Here is a 26210-nt window from a genome sequence, read left to right as displayed (position 1 = left end):
ATTTACAGCTCAGCATTTCTCAGATTCTCCTGGACTGCTAGCATTCATGGCGTCCGTCTCTCTCAGAGACAAAGAGAGAACAACAAGTAGAGCTCCTCCCTCCTTCCACACGTCAGAATGGGAGGCACAACTCAGAACAAAATTAACCCAGTAAGTTCTGAATCCCAACACCCCCTCTTGCCTCCATTCCTGAGGTGATTTGTGGATGTACCTTTGCAGACCTCTGTGAGATCAATCCCTTCCCCAATGCCTTGCGCCCTCTCCTGGCGTTCCTGTCAGGCATCTGTGGAACATTCTCACAACTCTCAGATTCGCACTGTGCGAAACTTACCCACGCACCTGTGGCCTGATACCTCTCAGGTGGAATTCCCTTCGTTGTGCGACTGGACCTCCTGGGCACAAACTCAGGCACTGCCTCTGACTCACTGTGGTCAGCAGGTGTGTCCTCTGCATCCTGGGATTCCCCCTCTGACTTAACGCGTCTTCGAACCCTTTGTATTACCCTCACAGGAGAACTAGGCTCACTCTTGGGCTCCCTTTTTACAACTTGCGGAGATGCCCCATCCTGCTCCTGACTTTGGTCAGTGAGCTGATCGTCATCAGCAGACTCAGCCCCTGGCTCTCCTTCCTCCTCATCAGAACCTTCCTGCTCTGAATCGGAAAGACATTCTGAAAGAATATCGCGTCTGGCAGGGGTCTTTGACTTTTCCTCCTGCTTATAGAACTCAGCGTGTTTACTGATCAGCAGCTTACTCTGATCACCTGACGGGTACGCAAACCTCCATGCACGAGCCGTTGGCTCATACCCACAGAAGATCATTTTCTGGAACTTGGGTTCACCTGGCCCTCGCAAAGCTTCAGGCACTGGCACCGAGGCCGTTAATCCGAACGCACGGAGGAAATGAACCTGCGGTTTCCTCCCGTGAAGCATGAAAAACGGTGTGTCTCCTACCACTGAATTGTAGGACCGATTCCAGGTGAAGCTCACATATTTAATTGACTCCATCCAAAACCTTGAAGGTAACCCAGAATCTGACAGCATCACCTGTGCAGCCTTAACCAGAGCCTCACTTCTGAGCTCTGCTACCCCCCTCTGTTGAGGAGAAGTCACTGTGTGACTTATCCCTTTCTTGTGAAAGAACTTCTGCAAAGCAGACCCAGTAAACTGTGAACCTCTGTCACTAGCAATTTCCTGCACCTTCGTGGAGAACCTTAGTTCCACCTCCTCAATCCAACGTCTAATCAGCTGTGCTGCATCTTCCTTGGATTTGAGACCATGTGTCCAGGTGTTCTGCGAAAAATCATCCTGCAGCGTCAGCAGAAACCTGGCCCCTCCCAGACTTGGTTCCTTCATGGGACCCAACAGATCTATGTGTACAAGATCAAAAGGTTTTGTGGTTACCCTCTCCACCCTGGGGTAACTGCACCCTCTTACCTTCGCCTGTCTGCAAGCCTGACAATCTAGGACTCTTGCACATTCCTCAATTCTACAGCCTTTGGAAACCTCAGGTAGCACCTGTAGTTCTTCAAGACAAGCATGTGCTGTCTTCTTATGCCACGCACAAGAACATGAAACATGAGTGGGAACTGTAGCACGCAGGGCTTGTGCTTTCTCAACCTTCCCCTCACCCTCCAGAGACGTTTTAAGAATGAAGAGATCATTCTGCCCCTTTGCAACTCTGACCAGTTGCTTCCCTCCTTTGGTGATTGTACAAACATCGTGTTCAAAGCAAACCTTAAACCCCTTTTTCAACAAATAAGGCACAGATAAAATACAGTGTTGCACTCCCGGCACAATGCAAACTTCCATCTGCTCCTGCAAAACAGAAAACAATACATTTGCAATGTTATTCACATTTTTCTTTTCCCCACTTGCAAACTGAACAGTTTTCCCAGCCGGAATTGCCGTGCAATTCCACATCTCGACTGCAGGGGTCTCTGGGATCAGGTTGCAGTTAGCTCCTGAGTCGATTAGAAAGCGAAAATCAGTGTGTCTCTCAGAGCTGTTCTCAAACAAAGCCATACTGGCAACAAACGTCCCGCTGCCCCCTCTCTTTGGGCTTCTGCAGCAGTTCTCTCTGGTTGTCTTGGCAACCAACTCCCCCTTGCTCAGGACCTTGGCAGCTTCCGTAGAAGTAGCCTCCTCCGTTGCCTTGGAGACCGGACTGGTCTCTGCGTTCCCACGCGACTCTTTAGGCCTTATCTTCACTTTGTCCAGGTGGCCGACCTTGAAGCGTCTAGCTCCTCGCCGCTTTCCAGCCTTTGGCTGACGATCAACATCAGTGGAAAAACACTGCCCAGGGCTCCTTTCAGCTGGCCTGGCCCCCCTTCTTCCGGAAGAGCACTCGGTGCCAGCCCTGCCCTCGCTGAAACTGCGTTTCACTTCAGCACTCACAGTGGAAAACTTTTGAAACTTGCCTTTGGAATTCTCAGCCCCCCCGACTTGCACCTCAGGGACTGGGGCTACAGCCATCTCCAGGCTCTTCATGACTTCTCCAGGGCCCTGGCCTCCTGCTGAAGTTTCACACAAACTTCTCAGCACCTCCCAGGCAGCCCTTGCTGACTTTACGCCTTCCAAACTGGGCAAGAGTGATGCATGTACACATGCTTTCAGCATAGCAAGCTCTCTTTGCATTCTCTGCTGGCTTTCTTCAGGCAACGCAGCCTCAAAGCCTGTAATGTCTGTCCCTTCAAGACCTGGATTCCGGGGATGTGGCTCTTTCTGGCTTACATCCCAAAGCCCAGTAACCAGAAACCAACCCCTTACTCTTCTGGACCAGGTTGCCCAACTTCTTAAAGTGAGCTTTTCAAGCGGAACGTCCTCAAGGACCTGGCTGTCTGCCATTCTCTCCTCTTTCCCGGGGCCCCAGCTGCTACTCACGTATCACCAGTCAGCTCTCCGGCACCCGATTCTTCAGCTGCTTTCTCAGCTCTCAGCTCTCTTGCCTCTCAGCAGCAGGCAAAACACAGAACGCTGACCTCCGCTTCGTCTAGCGTCCTCCCAGCTCTTCAAAGCTGACTTCAAAGCTCACCGGCAGACTCTCAGCAACAGTTTTATTAGCGGTAATTAGGTCCTCCATAACCTGTGACGAAATCCTAATTGGCACCGGCTAGCTAATTGCTTTATGGCCCCAATTAGCCCCAGTATAATGCGGTCCGGCACACTTCTTAGTGCTCAGCTGCGCAGACCTTCTGCTCTCCGGTTTCGCCTTGCAGAGTAAAAACACAGCGGATCAAAACTGTTGCAGTCTGCTTCAGATCCAGACAAACACACCAAGCACCTGTTTGTCCAAATTCATCAGTTCTTTATTGCAGCAAAATATTTACAGCTCAGCATTTCTCAGATTCTCCTGGACTGCTAGCATTCATGGCGTCCGTCTCTCTCAGAGACAAAGAGAGAACAACAAGTAGAGCTCCTCCCTCCTTCCACACGTCAGAATGGGAGGCACAACTCAGAACAAAATTAACCCAGTAAGTTCTGAATCCCAACAGTTGACAGGTGCAATAGCCAGCCATAACCTTCTACCTGCTTCTGTTTTCTGGGCTTTGTTTATGGTAAATATGAAGCCCCCTTTGGGTTTTTGTAGTTATGAAGGGGCACATTGAGGAGGGAATATTTCTGGGGCCCTTGTAGGCTTAACCTCATCCCCATCATTATTCAGCCCAGTCATGTGGAATGTTCTTCACAGAGTCACAGAATTGTGGAGCTGGAAGAAACCTCTGAGGAACATCTAGTCCAACCCTATTCAATGCAGGAATCTTGATTAAAGAATCCATGACAGATGGCCACCCAATCCCTTCTTTAAAAGCTCCAAAGAAGGAGAGTCCACAACCTTCCAAGAGAATCCGTTCCACTGTTGAACAGCTCTTACCATCAGAAAATTCTTCCTGATGTTTAGTCAGAATCTCCTTTCTTGTAACTTGAAACCTGGAGTACTGTGTCCAGTTCTGGGCACCACAGTTCAAGAAGGACACTGACAAACTGGAACGTGTCCAGAGGAGGGCAACCAAAATGGTCAAAGGCCTGGAAACGATGCCTTATGAGGAATGGCTAAGGGAGCTGGGCATGTTTAGCCTGGAGAAGAGGAGGTTAAGGGGTGATATGATAGCCATGTTCAAATATATAAAAGGATGTCACATAGAGGAGGGAGAAAGGTTGTTTTCTGCTGCTCCAGAGAAGCGGACACGGAACAATGTATCCAAACTACAAGAAAGAAGATTCCACCTAAACATTAGGAAGAACTTCCTGACAGTAAGAGCTGTTTGACAGTGGAATTTGCTGCCAAGGAGTGTGGTGGAGTCTCCTTCTTTGGAGGTCTTTAAGCAGAGGCTTGACAACCATATGTCAGGAGTGCTCTGATGGTGTTTCCTGCTTGGCAGGGGGTTGGACTCGATGGCCCTTGTGGTCTCTTCCAACTCTATGATTCTATGATTCTATGAATCCATTCGTTTGGGTCGTAGCCTCAAAGGCAGGAGAAAACAAGCTGGCTCCCCCTCCATGTGACAGCCCTTTAGATATTAAAATATATGGGGAAATAGCTTGCAAAATATAAGGCAAAACTGGCATCCAAACATGTCGGGATTGGGAGAAACACACCCTTAAAAAATGATGACAAATTATTCATGATGACTCTATTTCTAAAATCACATGGAAATGGGGCAAACTAAATTTAAGACTAGGGAAAAGGAGAAACCAAAACTGACAGGTCTGTCCATCACTAGTTTAGGCACCAGTGAGGGAAAAACGTCTCTGGGAAGTTGTCTCATATATACATGAAGACAAGAGAAAGAAGATGTAAAGAAAAGAGGGAACATCTGTTTACAAAAGCCCAGGAGACAAAGACAAGAAGCAATGTGTTTGGAGCTGTGGCAGAGCAGAATTTGGCTGGATACCAGGAGATGCTACCTAAGCACAAGGATGCACATTGTTCAAAGGAATGGTGGGATCTTCTTCCTTGGAGGCTTAAAGAAACAGTTGGACCTCTCATTGAATGGGAATTTGTGCTTCCCTAGAGGCCAGCCTAGGACACCCATGCTGTGTGTGTCATTCCTGCCATTCTCAGGGCTTGCTGAGACAGCTCAGGTCTGCACCATGCTGGCTTTTGTGGGACAATTGGGCAAATCCCAAGAAGATGCTCCTGGCCACGATGGCTATTTATCCCTCCAATGTCAGAGGCAGTAGATGCCTCTGAAAACCAGTGGCTGGGAATCTGTGGACTCCCCAGAGGCATCTGGTTGGCCTTGGTGAGAACAGGATGGTAGACTAAATGGGTCTTTGGCTGGATCCAGCCTTGCTGTGCTATTGAAGAAAACAATAGCATAGTATCCAGTCCACAGAGAATGGGAATAGGTATTGTTGAAGGGGTGACTGCTGTGCTGCTGTTCTCTCCCAGATGTTTGTTCCAGCAGAAGAGGAGGGAGCTGATGGTCATGACATGACACCATGTCTCTTAATGGTTTGGGGGAAGGGCCATAACTCAGTAGTAGGCAGCTGCTTTGCATGCAGAAGTTCCCTGGTTCAATCCTGGGCATCTCCAGGTAGGGCTAGGAAAATACACCTTTCTGAAACCCTAGAGAGGCACTACTAGTCAGTGCAGTGATAGATGGACCAGTTGGTCTGACTCAGTATAAGCCAGCATCCTATGTCCTTACAATTACAACTTTGGTAACCCCTGAAGAAGATTATAATCTGACCTGTCCTAAGGCAGCCCCCTCTGTTCCTGATTTTCCAAGTGGCCTCGTAAGGCAGCCTTCACTTGCAATACATTGCAATAATCTTACCTAGGTCTTGCCAGCATATGGATAAACTGTGGCACCATCAGGTTTACTTGGGAAGGGTCAATATCAACATCTTGTTCCTGGTGCAAGAAATGAGCTACTGCTGCACGTCGTATTATGCTAAAAAGATGCAAATTCTGCCCTTGCGGAAATCTGTTCCGAGGAGGAGGAGAAGGAAGAGGCTGATTGTGGCTTCCACTCACTGGTGCTTAGACTCTGGCTGTGTTGTGTGTGTATATATATATATATATAACCTCCTGGGGACTTGCTTGGGTCCAATTATGTTATATGAGCGCATTACCAGCACTCGTTTTGCTTTTGGCTTGCTTGAAGTTGCTTCACTGACACACGTCAGCATTGCATGGTGTTCCTGTGACAGAATATGGCAGCTTATCTTGTTTTTGCTCTTTCCCCCTGCAGCCTAGCCTCAGGGTTGCAGCAGGTATAGCGGGAAGCTGGAGATACTGATGATGCTGGAACAGCAGTAGCATCTGCTAGTGCAGCTATAGGAATAGGAAGGAGATGTTGCCCAGGGCTGTCTCTCCCCCACCTTGTAAATATGGTGTCTAAGGAAGGAGCAATTCACCCTCCCAAGAATGGAGAGGCCCCCCAAATAACATGATCCCTCGTGCTCAAAAGAAGCCTTGCAAGCCAATTTCAGGCTGTGTTCACACTCCTTTACTGTGCGCTCACTGATTTTCCAGCGCTGGATTTTTAATCGGTGTTCATGTGATATTATCAAAATGCATACTGTACCTATCTTGCATGGTATTAAAAATGTTTGATGCTGCAGTTTCTCAACCTAGCTCCAGCTGTTCTTAACTGGTCTCTATCCAAGGTATGAACACCTTTGCATAGGGTAAAAAGGTAAAGGTAAAACTGACTATTAGGTCCAGTTGTGACCAACTCTGGGGTTGCGGCGGTCATCTCGCTTTATTGGCCGAGGGAGCCAGCGTACAGCTTCCGGGTCATGTAGCCAGCATGACTAAGCTGCTTCTGGCGAACCAGAGCAGCGCACGGAAACGCTGTTTACCTTCCCGCCAGAGTGGTACCTATTTATTTACTTGCACTTTGACGTGCTTTCGAACTGCTAGGTTGGCAGGAGCAGGGACCGAGCAACGGGAGCTCACCCCGTCGCGGGGAATCAAACTGCTGACCTTCTGATCAGCAAGTCCTAGGCTCTGTGGTTTAACCCACAGCGCCACCCGCATCCCTTGCATAGGGTAATGAATAGCAATTCCCATGTAGGAAAAAAAAGATGTTATTTTAGCCTCTTTCTTTTGCACATTCTCCAATTCAGTGGTGTCCTGTGGTCACTGGTGCAGGTAGCGCAGAAGGCAGGGAGGCCAACAGTAGGTGGCGCTGGAGCCGATGACAGGCAGAGCCAATTCTTGCTTTGCCCTCATTCTCCTCCCAGATGAATTCTACAAGGGAAAAACTGGGACAAAGGAGGAGGAAGCTGACAGCCTGTGCCATGGCGCCACCCCAGGGGCTGGTTTTAAGTAGGAAGACAGGCAGGTGAGCCTAATGGACCAGCCTCCTCTGCTCAGATTGTACTTATTCCTGACCTCTCATTTTACCTTGGTGCAAACGGTGATTTAATAAGCTAGTCTGATTGGTTGATGGAGCAACTTTTAAATCCTGGGTGGGGTGCAGGAGGTCAGAAATGCTTCTTGCTTTTCTCTTCACAAAGTTATCCAGAATCTTTTGGCATCACACATTTTATCCTATTGCAAAAAGCCGCTGGGAGTCTAGCAGCAGCTTCCATTTATTTGTGCTGGCTGCTGTTCAGCTGCTGTTTTGCACTAACAATGATGTAGTGGCATGTTGCCCATTAAGGGAGGCGAGGTGAGGGAGATCACAGAACTAATAAAGTCCCTACCCTACCACGGCCCAAGGCTTATTCTATTCTCCAGGCCCTGCAAAAGAATTGCTGGATAGTAGCCCAGCTGGGGACAGTGATTGTGTTCAAGCAACTAGCCGATCTGTGGCTGTGCATCTCCAGTCCGAAGGCGCCACTCTGTGTTTCAAAGAAACTAGCAGGTTGAAGGGTAGTGCTTTCAATAGCCTTTTGTGCACAAGACAAACCTTGATTTGTGCCCATGTCAGACTATAAATATGAGCGAGTACAGATGAGAGAGATGAATTTCCATAAAAATATTAACTCCATCAGGCTCTGCATTACATTATTGAGGACTGGAAGCACAAGTTGTCTTAATACAAGTGTGGGGAACCTTTGGCCCTCCAGACAACTCTAACCAGCCCCAGAAAGCATGGCCAATGAGCAGGGATGATGGGAGTTGTAGTTCATCTAGAGGGCTGGAGGTTCCCCATATCTGCCTTAATACTTTTTTGCCATTTTTAAAAGGCGGTCTTTGAGTCTATTTGCTGTATAAAAAGAGCTCTTTCAAAAAAAGATATATCCTGACTTTCAGTCCAATGAAAGGATCACTCAAATGATCTTCAAAGTATCTTATGACTGTAATAGCACATGCATATGCAAACCCCAAACCCACATAACTCAGCAGCCTTCAGTCTTCCGTGGCCAATGTATGGGGCCAGAGTGAGTTTTCCTTCTGCTCTGCAATCCCAGGGTAACTGGCAGTCAGGGTTGCATATTCTTTCTGGCAGGGAGGAAGAGGAGGAAGCAAGCTCGCTGCCCCTGCTCCTTCTCTAGCTGATGGATGAGGCCAGGCTGCTTCCTCCCTCCCTCCCTCCCTCCCTCCCTCCCTCCCCCTCTCTTTCTCTTTCTCTCTCTCTTTCTCTCTCTCTCTCCCTTCCACCCGCAACCCACTTACAATAATGTTCTTCCTGGGGTGCAATTTGGGATGTTGGAGAATTCCGACAAAAGCAGAAATGGGAGGAGAAATTGTTGCTGCTTGTTTATTCACCCCATGTCCAGAACAGAAATCAATCCATTGGATACGATCAGCATTCGCTGTTGCTGTTGCTTTTAGACCACAAACGATATGCAATGGATCACGTTCCCTGGCGGCCCATTTGCATTGTGTTTACTTTGCATTGAAATGATTGGGGCTGAATAACATAAGGACAATGTAATTTGCCATAGCAGACAGTGGTGGAAGATGAACTGCAGCAGAATGGAAACAGTTCCGTATGTGATGAATATGAGTGGGTGGGTGTGCAATGGAAAATAATGCCTTCCTACATTCCTAAGTGCAACCTACCAATAGTCTTGAGTCCTCTGGCTTGTAGCAGAGACCAAGATGTGGCTCCCTGCAAACTAATGCCCAAGGCCAGAAAAACCCAATCAAATAATGATAATGATCAACAAACCTAGCTAATACATGGTTTTTCATCAATCACAACAATCACAGAGTTAGTTTAATCATGAGACACTTATCACAAGCAAACAATTCTAACGGTAATCAAAGCCCCCATTACTCATTGTCCATACGGCATGAGCTATTTAATAATCCATTCAAATTCTACTTGAATTAAATGGCAAATAATTAAAACTCAAGGACTTGGGACAGCAGCCATATTTCTGGCCCATTCCAGCATCTTACAACATGTGACCATCTTTGAGCACATCTCTCTCTCTTTCACTCTCCCTATATATCAGTTGTTGTCGAGCATATATAGAAATTGTTGAACCTTTATTTTAAAAACGCCCACAAAATAAATCCCAATTAATGGACCTTTTTATGCCATTCTCTAAAATTCTCAGGATGACTCACAAGCATCATAAAAACCCCAGAAACAAGACTAAAAGCTCAGTTGCAAGAAACAGATAAATATTCTCTAGGTGAAACAGCATCTTCTGCAAACATTAAGCTCTGGGTGGTTTAAACAGATAGGGCAAGTGCATGTGACAGAGGTTTCTTGAAGGGCCCAGCAAGCCCCATATCAGAGCTGGCACTGACTGCTGCCCCAGACCTCCCCTAAGCACCAGTATACATTGTTGAAAGCTGTATCTCTACCTTGGGGATTCTGTGGCCTTCTAGACATTGCTGAACCATGACTTCTCATCATTAGCTATATATAGGGGAGAAACCCTATTCAGTGTGCACTTAAAGTCAAGTTCATACATCACAAAACAATATGGAACTGAAACAGGGCCATCCTTTGAAATTTGCCCTAAACCGAATTTTGCGATGCAATTCTCCAATTAAGCAGTGTTTGCAAAAATGCATATTTTAGGGGGGAGTGTGAAGGAACATGAATGTATTAGGAAATAATTTACAAATATGCATTATATTACAGAAGATTGCTTGAAAAAATGTGTGCACTAGTCAAAGCTGCATTATACAAATGTGTTAAGAAAAATTCACTCTGAAATGCTGATGAATTTTCAGAATAATTCTTTTTTTAAAAAAGCAAATTGCTACTAAATGTGGAGACCAGGACTTATGATTGGAAAAATGTGAAACAGAGTGAACTGAACTTAGCACATCCTTCTATCCCTAAATACCCTGCCCTTTTCTACTGATGTAAAATCCAGTACATAGATTTATATTTTGGATTACAGGTAAATACAAAGAAAAGCCACAACATAGAATTAATCCTGGTATGACACTAAGGCAAGATATTAGCTTTGCCCTTGGGGGCATTCTGGCGGTGGAGGGGTGTGAAATGACCCCCATCCACCTGTTGAGTCATAGTGACCCTCCTGATCTCTTGACAGGTGAATGGGGCTTCAAAAATGGGGTGAGGATGGTTTTGGTTCCGCATTCGTTTGCAGTGTATGCATGGCTTTGTTTATGTCTTCTAGCTTTTCCTGAAAGTGAGTTGTACTTTGGTCTTCTGTCTTTCTCTGCTTTATAGCATATTATTATCTGGATCACCTGGACTCCTTGCTTAGGTGTGTGTTTCTGAATTTTTTTGTCTTGGCAGCAGATGTTCTTGGAGCAAGAACTGAATTGGGAGACCCTCAAATCTCCTGAAGCAGGGTTGGGGAACTGTAGACCTGGGGCGCACACTGCATGTGGCCCTTGAAGCATCTCTATTTGGTCCTCAAGACCCTCTGCAGTCCACACCCCTTGCTGACCTTGCATTACACCTTTCTTGAGCATTGCTACCTAGCTGGAATGTATTTTTGAATGTCCTCAGATAGAAAGGTGTAGGGGTGTGTGTGTTTGTGTGTGTGTGTGTGTGTGTGTAGGGAATAGCTGTACAAAGGTAAAATTTACATTTCTGGCCCTGCCCACTTTTTCCTCTGGCCCCACCCATCACTTGCATGAGGCCCTAGGAAGGTTGCCTAGAGGGGAATATGGCCCTCAGATTGGAAAACCTTCTCCCCACTCCTGTACTGCAGCCTTTCCAATGCTGTGATTTTTTTAAAAAAGAAAACAATCCTGTTCCAATATTTGATGGAGAGGGAAAAAAATCTCTGAAATTAGCAAAAGGGAAGGGGAGGGAGAATGATCACGGGCTCCCCCAGTTCAGTATATTAAATCAGAAACCTCCTCGTGTTCTCTGGAAAACAGGTCCCAGCAAGGCCTCTATTCTTGCTTTAACTCTCCTTGCTCCTACTGGCATTTAACTTCCCCTATAATTTCCCTGCTCTCACTTGTCAGCAATATTTACCAAACACGGCGCTCACAGGGTCGTTCAGTGGATTAATGCTCAAAGCCGAATTCCACCTCTTGGTCCAATGCAGCAGGAAAAGTGTTTCCTTTCTAGGGGGAGAAAAAGGCTTAAAAGCTCAGATGCTTGGAGATTGCACTCAAGAGTTTCTCAATGAGGTTATTTAAAGATGCTGCCGCAGGATTCTGAGGGCTGTGCGGCATGCCTTTAAGGCCGTTGATGATGCCGCGCATAATTCCCAGGTGCGGGTGCTTCCTTGTGGATATGAGCAAGCACAGTTGTTTGGATTAATGGACCAGCAAACTGCCTGTTGTTATCGTGGGTGGGGAATGTGCAGAAGGAGCATCTCCACAGTTCGGAGTGCCCTCCAGATGTTGTTAGACTCCCAACTTCCAGCACCGGCCAGCAGGGGCAACAGTGAGGAACCCTCAGGGTTGTAGTCTGGCAACAGCTGGAACAGAAGTGCAAAGCCTCCAGACCGTCTGCTGAATTAGATCCTTGGTCCATCTGGCTCAGCATGGGTGACTGGTAGCGGCTCTCCAGAGTTTCAGGAAGGTCTCGCCAGGGATTGAACCTGAGACTTTCTGTATGTGAAGCAGATGTGCTTCCACTGAGCTGTGACCCTCTAGTTGTTGCTGGATTCCATCTGCCTCAGTCAGCTTGTCCAGTGTTCAGCTATGATGGAAGAAGTGCTGGAAATTCCCCAGGCGCAAGTCGCATTTTGAGACTGGAGCAGGTCCAGTTGCAACCATGTGGATGCCAGGCTGGTGATTGACATCTCCATCTGGCTGGCCCCTCCAGCTTTCTTAAGCAGGTAAACAGAAGAGCTTATTTACTGCATTTATAAAGGTAAAGGGACCCCTGACCATTAGGTCCAGTCGTGGCTGACTCTGGGGTTGCGGCGCTCATCTTGCTTTATTGGCCGAACAGCTTCCGGGTCATGTGGCCAGCATGACTAAGTCACTTCTGGTGAACCAGAGCAGCTCACGGAAACGCCGTTTACCCTCCCGCCAGAGCGGTACCTATTTGTAGTAAAACGAGATCTGGGAAGCCAAAGGCTCCCCATTTATCATCTAGAAGCTGCTACTATAGCTGAGCCAATGTAACAATCCAGGTTGCTTTGTTGTCTCATGACCAGCTGAAGGAAAATATAACAGCATTTGCTGTGAAAGATTTGTTGAAAACATAGGTGAGAGGTTGATCAGCTAGGGTGTTCAGAGCAACATGTTGCTAAATCCTCATCTTACCTTGCCTCTTTGATTCTAGAGCTGGGTTGGGAACCTGTGGTCCTCAAGGTGTTTTTGGACTGTAGCTCCTTTCGACCCTGACCATTGGCAGTGCTGGTTGTGGCTGGTGCAGTCCAGCAACATCTTAGAGCACTGCAGAACAATTTTTGCTTGACTGTCTATTTGGTTGTGAATGTAGGGAAGGATAAGAGCATCGCTGGCTGCGATGGATGTTCTGACAGTTAGCAAAAAGAGCTCAGGCTAAGAAGCCTAGAGATAGCAGGGGGTTTTTTTGCCTTTCCTATTGGAAAGCGCAAAATGAGACACAAACACAAAATGCTTGTTTAATATTGAGAGCTTGTAACTTGAGCTGCGGTGCCCCAGGAGAAAATTGCTAATAGGCAAAGTATAATTGCTGAGTTGGAGTGTAGGTGCAAGGAAGGGGGCGGGGGAGGAATCCATTTATTCTTATTCAATTTATTAAGCCCCATTGAAAGCAGCTTTAAGAACTCACAATGGCAAAAAATGCAGTTGCAAAACAATATGTGGGTCCTGAAAATAGTGTCAAGTAAAGGGTTACAAGCAGAGACATCACCTTGCCAACAAAGGTCCGTATAGTTAAAGCTATGGTTTTCCCAGTAGTGATGTATGGAAGTGAGAGCTGGACCATAAAGAAGGCTGATCGCCGAAGAATTGATGCTTTTGAATTATGGTGCTGGAGGAGACTCCTGAGAGTCCCATGGACTGCAAGAAGATCAAACCATTCTTAAGGAAATCAGCCCTGAGTGCTCACTGGAAGGACAGATCCTGAAGCTGAGGCTCCAATACTTTGGCCACCTCATGAGAAGAGAAGACTCCCTGGAAAAGACCCTGATGTTGGGAAAGATGGAGGGCACAAGGAGAAGGGGACGACAGAGGACAAGATAGTTGGACAGTGTTCTCGAAGCTACTAACATGAGTTTGACCAAACTGCGGGAGGCAGTGGAAGACAGGAGTGCCTGGCGTGCTCTGGTCCATGGGGACACGAAGAGTTGGACATGACTAAATGGCTAAACAACAACAAAGGGGTACATCTTCATCGTTCATTCCAAGCTGTATAATGACATCAGCGGACATACCCCTGTGGTGAAGCCAGGTTACACAACTTTGGGGCTGTCACAAAGAATGGCCTCTCCCAAGCTGCCACCCACCCCGAGCTTCTGAGGGAGAAGGAACTACCAATAGGTAGAGCTGGTCCACTCATGGGGCAAAGTGAGGCGACTGCTTCAGCCGGCAGAATCCACAGAGGCAGCAGATCTTGCCTCCAAGGAATGCATTGCCCCAGGGCCGTCTTTACCCAGGGGTGCAAGGTGTGCGGTGCAGCTAGGCGCCAAATTCTGTGGGGCACCAGGCGTCCACCGCTGAAGCTGCCTAAGCTCTCTGGGATGTTCAACCGGTCGACCGCGATCGCTGGGTCATTTCTGTTCTCTTTTGCGGAAGAGCTGCAGAATCAATGTATCCGGCGGCACCCCCTAGTGGTGTCTTTCATTTTCACATGATTTCAAAAATGGAAGACTGTGAGCTGTGCCCCCCCAAACTCAACAACTTTGACCTGCCCCCCCCCGGGTGGTGTGCTGGGCGGATCTTTGCACCCTGGTGGTGCATATGCTAAGGACGGCCCTGCATTGCCCGCTGCTGATGCTGTGGTCGCACGCTCAGTAGAGGCTGGATTTGCAACCACCTCAGCAGGCCCCCTCTCATGCCACCCCTACAGTGGCCTCCTGGCAAAGAAGAGGCGCTGTTGGTCTCCTTCCGCTATTGTTCCCAATGTAGATCTTTACCCCCTCTCTCTTCCCTGGCAGGGAGAGGCACCATTTTGTGGTTCACCCCAGGTGCCATAATGTAATAAATGCCAAAATGCCAAGATAACAATAATAATAATAATACAGTGATACCTTGGGTCACATACGCTTCAGGTTACATACGCTTCAGGTTACAGACTTTTCTAACCCAGAAATAATACCACGTGTTAAGAACTTTGCTTCAGGATGAGAACAGAAGTCGTGCTCCAGTGGTGCGGCGGCAGCAGGAGGCCCCATTAGCTAAAGTGGTGCTTCAGGTTAAGAACAGTTTCAGGTTAAGAACGGACCTCCGGAATGAATTAAGTACTTAACCCGAAGTACTACTGTAATAATTTTTTTTTTTATTTATACCCCGCCCTTCCCGGTTCAGAAAACTGGGCTCAGGGTGGCTAACAACAAATTTAAAACACTTAATTGTGATACAACAAAAAACAGCATAAAATACAGTATACTTTCTCTGCCCATTGCAGTGTCTGGAAGGGCAGGAGGCAGCATACCAGATAGTTAGGGCATGAGTCCTTAGGGCTTTAAACACTAATGTGAATGCCTTATATTGGGCCTGGAAACAAACTGGTAACTTATTGGGAGCCCATGTCTCTGTTTTATTTCCATGGAAGGTACGTGCTCTCTACCCTTGAACTCTGGTTCAGTCCAATCCTCCTGCAGCCATTCTTTATTACTCCTGCTGCCAGACCAGCTTCCCTCTCTTTTATTTTTATTTTTTTCGTCCCATCTGTTTCCTTCCAGGCTGCCCTTGCTCCTGCCTCCGTGCCTTAGCGGCTCCGTCTCAAATACCTGGTGGCCGCATTTGAGAAAACAATAGCATATGGTGTTTTGCTGATCAACTGCATGGCGTTGCCCCACTGTGAGCCTCGCAGCTTCAGGTTTGCTCCCTGCGAACGCTTGCCCTTCAAAGGTTATTTCCCCTTCCTGAGGGCAGGCAGGTGTCTGTTCATGCATCTACGCAGAGCAAGAGGACGGCATGGCTTCATTTTCCAGACTCTGTGTGTGTGTGTGTGTGTCCTCTCTGGTGCCCAGATTTCTGAGCTCCAGGGTAGCACTGTTAGCTCCAGCTGAGAGATTTTGGGAGCAGGGTGTATGTGGACGCCTGTGGGATTAGCATCAGCATTTCTTCTTTTTGAGCCTTAAAACAATAGTGGCATTAATGAATGCTAATTAGCATGCCTGGCAGCCTCGTCTGAGTGGCACAATCATTTCCTCTGTGATGCTCTTGCTTGATGGCATGTGCTGTGCCACGGAGTGAAGGGTGGATGACTGGCACTCAGGAGGCTTGAGACGGGCACGCTTGTTTCAGCAAGACAGACTTGGTGAACTTTCGCTGCCAGTTCCTGCAGCAGGAGCTGCTCATCTGGAATGCCAGAGTCCCGTTGGGCAATACTTGGAGAGTTTTTAGGTGCTCTGGACAGGACTGGAAGCAGCACTTAACATCCTGCCAGGGCCCACAGCTGATGCCACCTCACCCCAGCCTGATAGAGAGGATGGTGCTGAACTACATCTCCCATCACCCCTGGCTATTGGCTGCACTTGCTAGGGATGACTCAGCCACAGCTGGTGGGTCAAAGAAACCCCACACCTAACAACTACTAACAGTGGTCTCAGTTCTCCAAGCACTGGTCCTCGTGTAGCCAGAACAGCAGCAACCACATTTAAGAGGGAGATATCAGCAGGCTTGGGGTGTACAGTAGTACCTCAGGTTAAGTACTTAATTTGTTCCGGAGGTCTGTACTTAACCTGAAACTGTTCTTAACCTGAAGCACCACTTTAGCTAATGGGACCTCCTGCTGCTGCCGCGCCGCCGGAGCACAATTTCTGTTCTCATCCTGAAGCAAAGTACTTAACATGAGGTAATATTTCTGGGTTAGCGGAGTCTGTAACCTGAAGCATATGTAACCTGAAGCGTATGTAACCTGAGGTACCACGGTATATACCAAAATTTGCAGAACTACAAAAACAAACAAACAAGCAAAACTAAATGATGGGACCCCCAAAACACCTCCGTGAGAACTGAGCATGCTCAGTGACACTGGAATACCGACTGACTGATTGGGAGATGAACGAACAGGAAATGGAATGGAAGAGGCAGAGGGTGATTTAGGGGAGCACGACAGGTTCAGTCATGCTGAGCGTGGAACCCTAGGGGTGCTGCCAGGGACCCCACAGCTATTATTTATAGTGGAGCACGAGAGGTGGAGGGGCATCAAATTTGGGTGCTGCACAGGGCACTGCTGAAATTAAAGACCCCAAGATCTGCCACTGGAAGAGGGAATGGCGTGTTCCATCATGCTGCAACATTTTGCTGCGGGCCCCATTTCTGCGAATGCTGGCATTCCTTGGAGGCGACTGTTTACGTCTAAGGATAGTGTTCTGTTTACTAGATGGGTTTTCACAGTGTGATGTGCAGTTATTACCGTGGGTGGGTAGGAAACGAGACAGTGCTAATTACTCATCCAAGGCGTGACAGAATTGTGCATCCGCCTCCTAGCTTTCAAATGAGAGTAACAGTGACCAGTCCCTTTTGAGACTCAAAGTGGCTGTTGGCTTTGTAGTCTGCTCTCCTCCAGATTTTGTGTGTGTGTGTGTGTGTGTGTGTGTGTCCCTCCAGGTTTCCCCCTCTCTGTATTTACAACTCTTTGTAGCAGACAGTTTTCTGGCTCTGTTTGGTTGAGCGATAATGTCCTATTGATTTTTACACCCGGTGATAATCCTAGTTGACTTTTCTTTGTTATGACAATATCAAGCAAGGATGGTCTGAGTTGGGGTGGACTCGATGTGTCAGGAAAGCTTTGTTGTTGTTGTTGTTTTATTAAAGTCAATTTTTTAATAACATATTATGAGTGCAAAATTACTCCTTTCTGTTGATGATGGCCATTTCTCCTGCCAAGCTATGATGGCCTGAACCCAGAGAATAAATAGTAAAATCCATGCCCCCCAGTTGCAAAATATTCCCAGGGCATCTTTCAGCTTTGGAGAATAACTGACCAAGTTGGTGGTTTGTGCAAATCATATAGCCTTTAAAAAGTGAAAAAGTAGAAACCAACATGATGGACTATTCATGGAAGAATGGAAGCCCTTTTTGGAATATCTGAAAAAATACCATAATCACATGAAATCGTGAGCAGGATTTGAAATATGAGCACCAGTAGAAGATTCATAACATATGAAATAGAAGAATATGCCTTAGTTGAAATGTTTATTGGAATGCAGTATATAAATGGGATGGGATTATGAACAGCATGGAGGGAAAGGCAGGAAGTCAAAGTTTAAAGAGAAATGCACAACAAATTTGGAATATATATGTAAAGATTTTCAAAGTTTAATAAAAGAAATTGACCCCCAAAAGTGAAAAGGTGAGATTACACAGAATGCAGATGCTGCACTGAATGCAGCTAGCGGTGCCTGGTGCCCATTGGGGATGGTAGGGTGGAAAGCAGGGATACTGGTCCACCTATTTTAGGATTATTTATACTGACCGGCAGCAGCTTCAGGCAGGGTTGGACATTCTGCATGCAAAGGAAGTAGCCCCAGGGGCATACAAAGTAGGGGGTGGAGGGGGCAGGCCACCCTGGGTGCCACTCTGGGGGTGTGTGACAAGATGGCTCCTGCCTCCCCCCAGCTGTAGAGCGGCCGAGGGTGCGCACAGTCCCTATGGGCATCACTTGCGTGGCATCCGTATAGGCTGCCGCTCTCGCGCACCGTCCACCTGGGCTGCCTCTTGCACGGTGACCATACGGGATGCTGCAAATACGCAGTCTGTACGGGATGCCGCTTGCCGTACAAGCGGCAGCCCGTATGGCTGCCACCCTGTACGAACTGCACATGTGCGGCATCCCGTACGGACTGCCACACATGTGTACTCCGTATGGCTGCCGCTCGTGCGGTGGCCCGTATGGACTGCACATGCGCAGCAGCCTGTACAGTCGCTGTGCATGTGCACTCTGTACAGATGCCACACATGCGCACTCTGTACGGGCTGCCCCGCCCCTCGGCGTCCGGCCTCGGGTGCCGGAGAGGGTTCCTCTGCCACTGAGTAGCCCTGAGTAGTCAGACCATTAGTTCATCTTGCTCAGTAATGTCCACTCTGACCTGCAGCAGCTCTCCAGAGTACAGTGGTACCTCGGGTTAAGTACTTAATTCGTTCCGGAGGTCCGTACTTAACCTGAAACTGTTCTTAACCTGAAGCACCACTTTAGCTAATGGGGCCTCCTGCTGCCACCGCGCTGCCGGAGCACAATTTCTGTTCTCATCCTGAAGCAAAGTTCTTAACCTGAAGCACTATTTCTGGGTTAGCAGAGTCTGTAACCTGAAGCGTATGTAACCCGAGGTACCACTGTATTGGACAGGGGTCTCTCTCAGCCCTGCTTGGAGACGGTGGGGATCGAACTGGGGACCTTCTAAATGCAAAGCAGATGCTCTGCCACTGAGCTAGAGCCCTTTCCTTCCCCCATGTCTGTTATGTATGTATGTGTTTAGCTGGCTCTCTCTTCTCCCTCACTCCCACAGGTATCTTTCATTAAATATCTTTTTTTTTTTTTTAAATGATCTTTATTAAATTTTCAAAAGGTTACAAATAACAGAGCAGAAAAAGAAAAAGAGAGGTAAGAAAAAAGTAAAAAGACCAGAGAAGAAAACAAAAAACAACAAAGAAGGTTTCCACCTTTTAGACTCATTTTCCTTAACTTCTTTTCAAGACTTCCCCACGTCTCCCCTTATTGTATTCCATCTTCAAATTGTTTATTCAAGCAAGTTTTCCACTTAATATCCTAAAACATAGTTTATTTAAAATCACTTGACCCTAGTTTAATTAAGATAATTTTTTATAATAGAATTAAGCTTTAATTCATTATTATACCTTAGCCATTTATTAAAATATATACCTTAGCCCTACTTGTTTACAGGTGGTGCTCCAACACTGTTTCCAAAATCCATATGTCCCAACTAGTCCGACTTTCACCTTGGTCAATTTAAGGTTCTTCTTAGCAGGTCTCCAGTTCTCTTTTCTCTTCTGTATCATCTCAGCCATCCCTTCTTTCAGCTCCTCCTGCTTGGCAGATATCTTCTCCTCCTCAATCTTTGGTTCTTTTTCTTGTCCAGCTGCCTGTGTTTTGAGCAACGAGTCCTTTTCCAGTTCAGTTGGTATATCTTCAGATAACTTCAGGTTTGAGGGGCTCGTAGACAAAACAAGGCCTTTTTCATTCATCTCTAACAACTTTCCCACGAGAGAGATCAGCTTTTTCAAGTCAGCACGTATTTCCTGTATTCCCTGTTTTAGTTCCATTCTTGTAATGTCCAAGAATCCCCTCTAGAGGGATTCTGGTTACTTAACGTTCTTTTCCCCTCCAACCCAAAAGTCAAATTTGTCTGTAACAATCTTTCTTTGTTTTCAATATTTTGTAACGATATAACCGGTTAAAGTTTCAACTTTCAATTCTTCCAACTTTGACAGCTAGTTTGACAGCTGTCAAAGGTTTCTATAAATCCTCAGCAGGCTCTTAACTCGGGTTACTCCCGGGCTTGAGAAGAATGGTACTTAATTCAAATAAAGTAAACTCTAGTCCTCCAGCACATTAACTTAGTCCTTTTAAATCCGTGGAATTTGTATCTTTATCCAATCCCGGCGGCTCTTCCCGCGACCTTAGTTGACAGGTCCTTGCTTTGAGCTGTTTATAATAGGGGGGAGACGGACTTCCTTTTTTTCAGCTCCCCCGCTCGTGCCAAATCCAAAGCCAAATATATTGTAATCCAGTTTTCAAATTACTCATGGGTTGTTGTTCTTGCTTTTAAGTCCAAATTTAATAGGAAGAAGTCAGCGCTGACCGAAGAATGGCTTGCGGCTTCGCTCGGCAGGGGAAGCGGAGGACTCACAGCACCACGCCACTCCCTGGCACCCGATCCGTAGCCTTTAAAAAGGCTCCTTCATGAGTCGGGAGGGCGCTTATGGTGCCCCCCGAGTCACCATGTCCACGGGCTCCGTGCCCGTGGTTTTTAAGGGTCCCCGTGTCGCCGGCACAGCAAGACCCAGCCCCCTGCTAAGCCGATTCCCTCCGGAGCTCGGAGGGAATCCGCCATTAGCCAGTCGCACCAACCCGGAAGTCTATCTTTCATTAAATATCAAGGGAAAGGGCACCAGGCAAGCAGTTATTGTTCCTGTATTATTCAGTTGAAAGTTTGCTAGGTTCAATTTCCTGCTCTTGGTTTGATGTGGACCATTTCGGCATGAAGTGGCAATAAAAGGGAAGCGTTTAGGATTGCAGCAGACAGGCCGCACTTGAGTCACAAAATCGAGGGGCTTGAACACAAGTGAGGTGCCTTGTCTGAGTAACCACTTGGCATGAATTGGTGCTTGCGGCCGTGCAGACAGTTGTCATTGAACAGGGATTGTGCAAAGCCTCAGCGCCACAAGTGGAAAATAGGTTTGGCTTGGTGTGTCATAGGATAGCGAATGGTTCTTCTCATGCGAGCCCACCCACACTTTTCGAACGGCGCTGCTTAAAAGCCCTTTCCTTTGCAAGGCATAACTAAAAGGGAGAGACTGGGAAGATCCCCCCCCCCCGCCAGTTCTCTTGAATTCTTCTCAATGATTCACATGCACACGTGTTTATCCTTAAGACCTACACAGCTTAGGCTTCGGGTATCTGAGGGACTGTGTAGAATAGCTCAGCTGGATAGCTCCATTGGTTACAGCATGGTGCTGATAATGCCAAGGTTGCAGGTTTGATCTCCACATAGCTGTATATTCCTGCATTGCAAGGGTCTGTACTAGAATTAGTGGTGTCCAAATTTTTTTCAAAGGGGGCCAGATTTGATGAAGTGAAGGGCCGGGGGGCCCGACCAAAGGGCCAACCAGAGTTGTTGACATTTTCAAAGGATTGAAGTTGTTGAGTTTTTTTTTAGGATTTTACCCTAGGAGATAAACACTGCCACAGGGGCCAGATTAAACCAACCAGCAGGCTGGATTAGGTCCCCAAAACAGACTTTGGACATGCCTATACTACATGATTCTGTCAGTTTGCATTCTTAGCAGGGGTGGAGGAAGAGGGTGCGGTGGGGGCAGGTTACCCCGGGTGTCACCACTGAGGGGGGGGTGACAAAATACCACTCCTGGGAGTGATGCGGTGGCTTGGGTGCCCACAGGCTCTGTGCTGCCCCAAACGGTCTGCCTGCCACCTCCCCCTCAGGTGTAGGGCAGCTGAGAGGGAGGAGGCAGGCAGACTCCTCGGAGGCCCCGCAGAAAGTCCTGCCCTGGCTCTCCCCTGGGCGCAGGGCACACGCACCACCTCAGACGCCCAATCAGCTTGCTCCGCCGCTGTTTCTTAGTGCAGAAAGTATTGATCTCTGTGTGAAAGAAACAAGCAGAAGGTTCATGATGTTTGGGTTATTCCTTCAGAGAAGCTGAGTACAGCTGGCTTAAACTGGTGCTGTTATCTTTTCTGTCAAGGTCATGCTGACTATAAAAGTAAGGCCAGAAGGAGCCTGGGTTTCACTTTTTCTTTCTCTTTCCCTCCTGGTGTGGTGTTCTGTACATAGTATGCTTAAGTGTTAAGATTTAGTCTTATTATAAGTTATTGTAAGTTTAAGATAAGTCTGCTGCAACTGGATTTCTTATGGACAGTGCCAATCCTGAATGTATTGGATTTGTGACCATTATGCTCAGTTGCCTTCAGCAGCAGTAAAGCTCTGCTGGATGAAATATTAATTGCCTCTGGTCTATTTTTGGGAATCCCACAACGTGTTTAAGTTTTTACTCTGCTAACTATACATTGGAATCTGCTCTGGATCAATATTGAGTAGAATTTCATGACAGATCCTCAGGGTCCCTTCCGACTCTACAATTCTGTGGTTCCAGGAAGCTACGCTGGCTCTGAGTTCTTTTGGAGAGGCCTTTGTCTCGGTCAAATCAGCATGTTTGGAGGCGACACAAGAGAGGACCTTCTTGGTGGTTGCACCCAGGCACTGGAGCTTACTTCCTTGTGAAGCCAGATGGGTTCCTTCCTTGTTGCCCTTCTGCCAGCAAGTGAAGGCTGTTCTATTCTTGCCAGGAACTGACTGCTTTTAAGGAAAGGACTTCTAACGGTGCTGTGGTATTTTTACTCTCTGTGTTTTAACAGATTTGTTTTTCTGAAATCCTATTGCAATTTAATTACCCTTGAACTGTTGAACTTTTATATGCTTTTAGCTGTCTTTGTTTTATCCATGTTTGTTTCAATTTTCGTGCACCGGTTAGCTCCTGCTGCAATGCTGCCACTGTATGAATTGGTCCTACATTGTGTGTCATCAGGGGCTGAATTGGACCATGTGAATGAGCCTTAGATTAGAGAGACTTGCCTGCCGGTATTCAGGATCAGGGCACGTAGCTAGGTTTTCTTGTTTGAAGAATTTTTAAACAGGAAGGCCTGTTTTAAAATCTCAGCCTCGATCCCCGCTATGGGTCACTTGTCACCTCATGTGGATGGTGAGAAGCCAGTCCAGAAAGAGAGGATATTAAAACCATGAACTGAGAAGCCAAGTGGGGAAGATGGGCAAACAAAGAGACAATATTATATTCCTCTGGGATCTCTGTGGTTGTGACCATCTCAGCTGCCGTATGTCCTCTTACGTGTGGCAGAGGGCTGCTTGTTTTGAGCATGCTCCACCAGCCAGTTTGTAGCGAGTGTTTCCAAAATCAATTTGAAAGCATTGTTTTGTTTTTGCACCTGGAGAAGTGTGAACTTTTGATCGCCACAGTGCACATCACACTCCCCAATTAATAAGATGTTTGGGATCTCCGAATTCAGCACATGTTGACAGCATGGAGAGGGGCCATTTCACAAGTAAGACTGGTGTTCGTTTGCCAGGAAAACCAAGTATGGCTGACAAGCAGCAGCAGAACTATGGGAGGAGAGCCTTGGCCATTATTTCCACTCCAGATGCCACATGTGAACTGCGCGATTGAGTTATTCATGTGTCAACTGCGGCGTATTTTCACTACAAACTTGATTGTGCTGTGCCAATGTTTTTGTTGTGTCTTTTCCCAGTGTGTCCTGGGAATTGTAGTTAGCGAGCGGCTATTGGAGATCTTTGACCCTGCCTCAAAGAACTACACTCCCCAAGGTGCCAGTGAAAGCATGAGTATTAAACTAGTTTAAGTCTGTAGTGTAGATGCAGCCTTCAAGAATCGCAACTGGCACAGAATGCATTGAGGCAAGCAGGTCCAGGAGATATAGCTGCCCCACAAATCCCGATTACCAGGCTGCCTTAGCCAGTTCTTCTGCTCATACTGCTTTTTTGTGTGAGAGGGAAAAATGTTCCTCCCTGCTACAAGTTATTTGGGAAATAATTTTCTTTCTGGTGTTTCAGTTTGTGACTTCTAAACGTGCCCAATAGTGGCTTCCAACTGCTTTCTTGCCCATAATAGATTGCAATGATATATTGCTAATATGCAGCAAGGCTGGCTTATCACATACCTTTTTTCAGAAATGAAGACCCTTCCATCCTCGCTATTTTGTGTTGCCTCTTGGATGCTCAGCATTAGGGGGTGGCAAGTGTGTGTGTCTATGAGTATGTAGTTTTTATTATTATATACTGCCTTAATATTTGTTCCCTTTTTGCTCAGTTTTCTCCACGGAAGAAATACAAGGTGCTGAGACTTAAAAGAATGGGAGGGGATCTGGCAGAAATACCCCATAGCTCTTAAAGAAACTACCAAACACTGGGCCACCAGCGCCCCCTGGTGGTTGCACTCGAACAATTAATTTCAGCCTCTTCAAGAATTGTGATGGTTTCAGTGCTAAGCAGGGCATGAACAAAAGAGTCTCGTTAATATTCAGAGTGGGAAGGAAAATCAATTGTTGACAAATGGCAAAAGCAATCAAAGCATATGCAAACAAAACCTAATTTCTCTGTTATTGCTGGGAGCAAGGGAGCCTTTTTTTAAAAAACACACACACCAAATTTTTACCATTACATGTTCCCTCCAATTTGGGGAATAACAAAATTAGTTTCTCAAATGGTCTTTTAAAATGTATGACATCTGGATGTGAGAATCAGTGCCTAAGGGGGGGATTGGGGACTCTGAGAAATGATCTGCCTATTTTGGAAAGAAATTTGCAGCGAAAAGAGACACACATTCCCATTTGGGTCTCTCTCTCTCTCTCTCTCTCTCTCTCTCTCTCTCTCAAACTGCAACCTTTCCTTTCCTTTATTTATTTAAACCATTTTAAAACCACCTTCTATTAACAATTCCAAGACAGTTTCCAATACATAACTATGAAAAAAAGCAAGAAAAGTCACATAAAAACGTTTTATTGGACAATTCCCAGTGGCTTAGCAGTCCCATCGGCACCATACATTTAGAGCGCTATCATACCACTTTAGACAATCAAGGCTCCCCCAATAGAATTCCGGGAGCTGAAGTTTGTTAAAGATGCTGGGAGTTGTTAGGAATCTCCTGTCCCCCCTATAGAGCTACAATTCCCAGAGTTACCTGGGAAGAAGGCTTGACTGTTCAACCACTCTGGGTTCTTTAGGGGGAGCCACAACTGGTGGTTTAAATGTGCTATAAATGTAGGGTGCAGATGGGGTCTCTATCATAAGGACATAAGAAGAGCCTGGTGGAGCAGGACAATGGCCCATCTAGTCCAAATATCCTGTTCTCACAGTGTTCCACCAGATGCCTGTGGGAAACCAGAAAGAAGGATTTGAGCCCAAAAGCACTCTCCCCTCCTTTGGTTTCCAGCAACTGACATTTAGAATCTAGTTACAGGTAGGTAGCTGTGTTGGTCTGCTGTAGTCAAAACAAAGTAAAAAAATTCCTTCCAGTAGCACCTTTTGTTGTTGTTGAGTTGTTTAGTCGTGTCCGACTCTTCGTGACCCCATGGACGAGAGCACACCAGGCACTCCTGTCTTCCACTGCCTCCGGCAGTTTGGTCAAATTCATGTTAGTAGCTTTGAGAACACTGTCCAACCATCTCGACCTCTGTCGTCTCCTTCTCCTTGTGCCCTCCATCTTTCCCAACATCAGGGTCTTTTCCAAGGGAGTCTTCTCTTCTCATGAGGTGGCCAAAGTATTGGAGCCTCAGCTTCAGGATCTGTCCTTCCAGTGAGCACTCAGGGCTGATTTCCTTAAGAATGGTTTGATCTTCTTGCAGTCCATGGGACTCTCAAGAGTCTCTTGAGTCTCAAGTAGCACCTTAGAGACCAACTAAGTTTGTTCTTGGTATGAGCTTTCGTGTGCATGCATTGCTGCCTCCAACTGTGGAGGTTGTACAGAGGCATCATGGCTAGTAGCCATTGTTAGCCCTCTCCTCCATGATTCAGCAAGGCAGCTTCCTTTGTTCCTCTGCTCCTTTGAGCTCCTAGGAGGAAAGGCAGAACAGGCTCAGGCTGTGCAGCAAAGCACCCTGTCTCCAGAGTTATCACCAAGCGAGTGATCCAGAATTTTGGAGGCAGAGCATAGCCATGATGTCTAATAGCCTTTTAAAGCCATCTAACTTGTCTAATCCACTTTTAAAGCCATCTAACTTAGCGGCCATCACTGCCTTCTGTCAACAGTCCACTTTAAAGATAGCCCTAAGGAGAAAGAGCAGAGACCTTGAAGTTGTCCATCAGCAGAGCAACACCTGGATAGCAGATTGAATAGATTCATAGTCCACCTGGTCACAGCCGTCCCCACTATGTTTTCTATTTAAACCGCAGTATTAATTTCTAAGCGGCATCTGGCCGTGCAAATTAACATATGGAAATTTAATGCAAAGCTCTGCCCTCATCCCCCCTCTTTCTCTCTCTGTGTGATGCATAAGTAGCCATGTTGGGTACTTCT

General features: G+C 46.8%; 1 protein-coding gene across 9 annotated transcripts in view; it reads left to right on the top strand.

The window, feature by feature from the left end:
• Positions 1 to 26210, top strand: part of PTPRU (protein tyrosine phosphatase receptor type U) — a 379961-nt gene that overhangs the window by 40423 nt on the left and 313328 nt on the right. The window lies entirely within an intron of this gene.

The sequence above is a fragment of the Podarcis cretensis genome (assembly GCF_951804945.1).
Source record: "Podarcis cretensis genome assembly, chromosome: 8".
Taxonomy (NCBI): domain Eukaryota; kingdom Metazoa; phylum Chordata; class Lepidosauria; order Squamata; family Lacertidae; genus Podarcis; species Podarcis cretensis.
The sequence above is the reverse complement of the archived record's forward strand: the minus strand, read 5'-3'. Positions and strand labels throughout refer to the sequence as shown.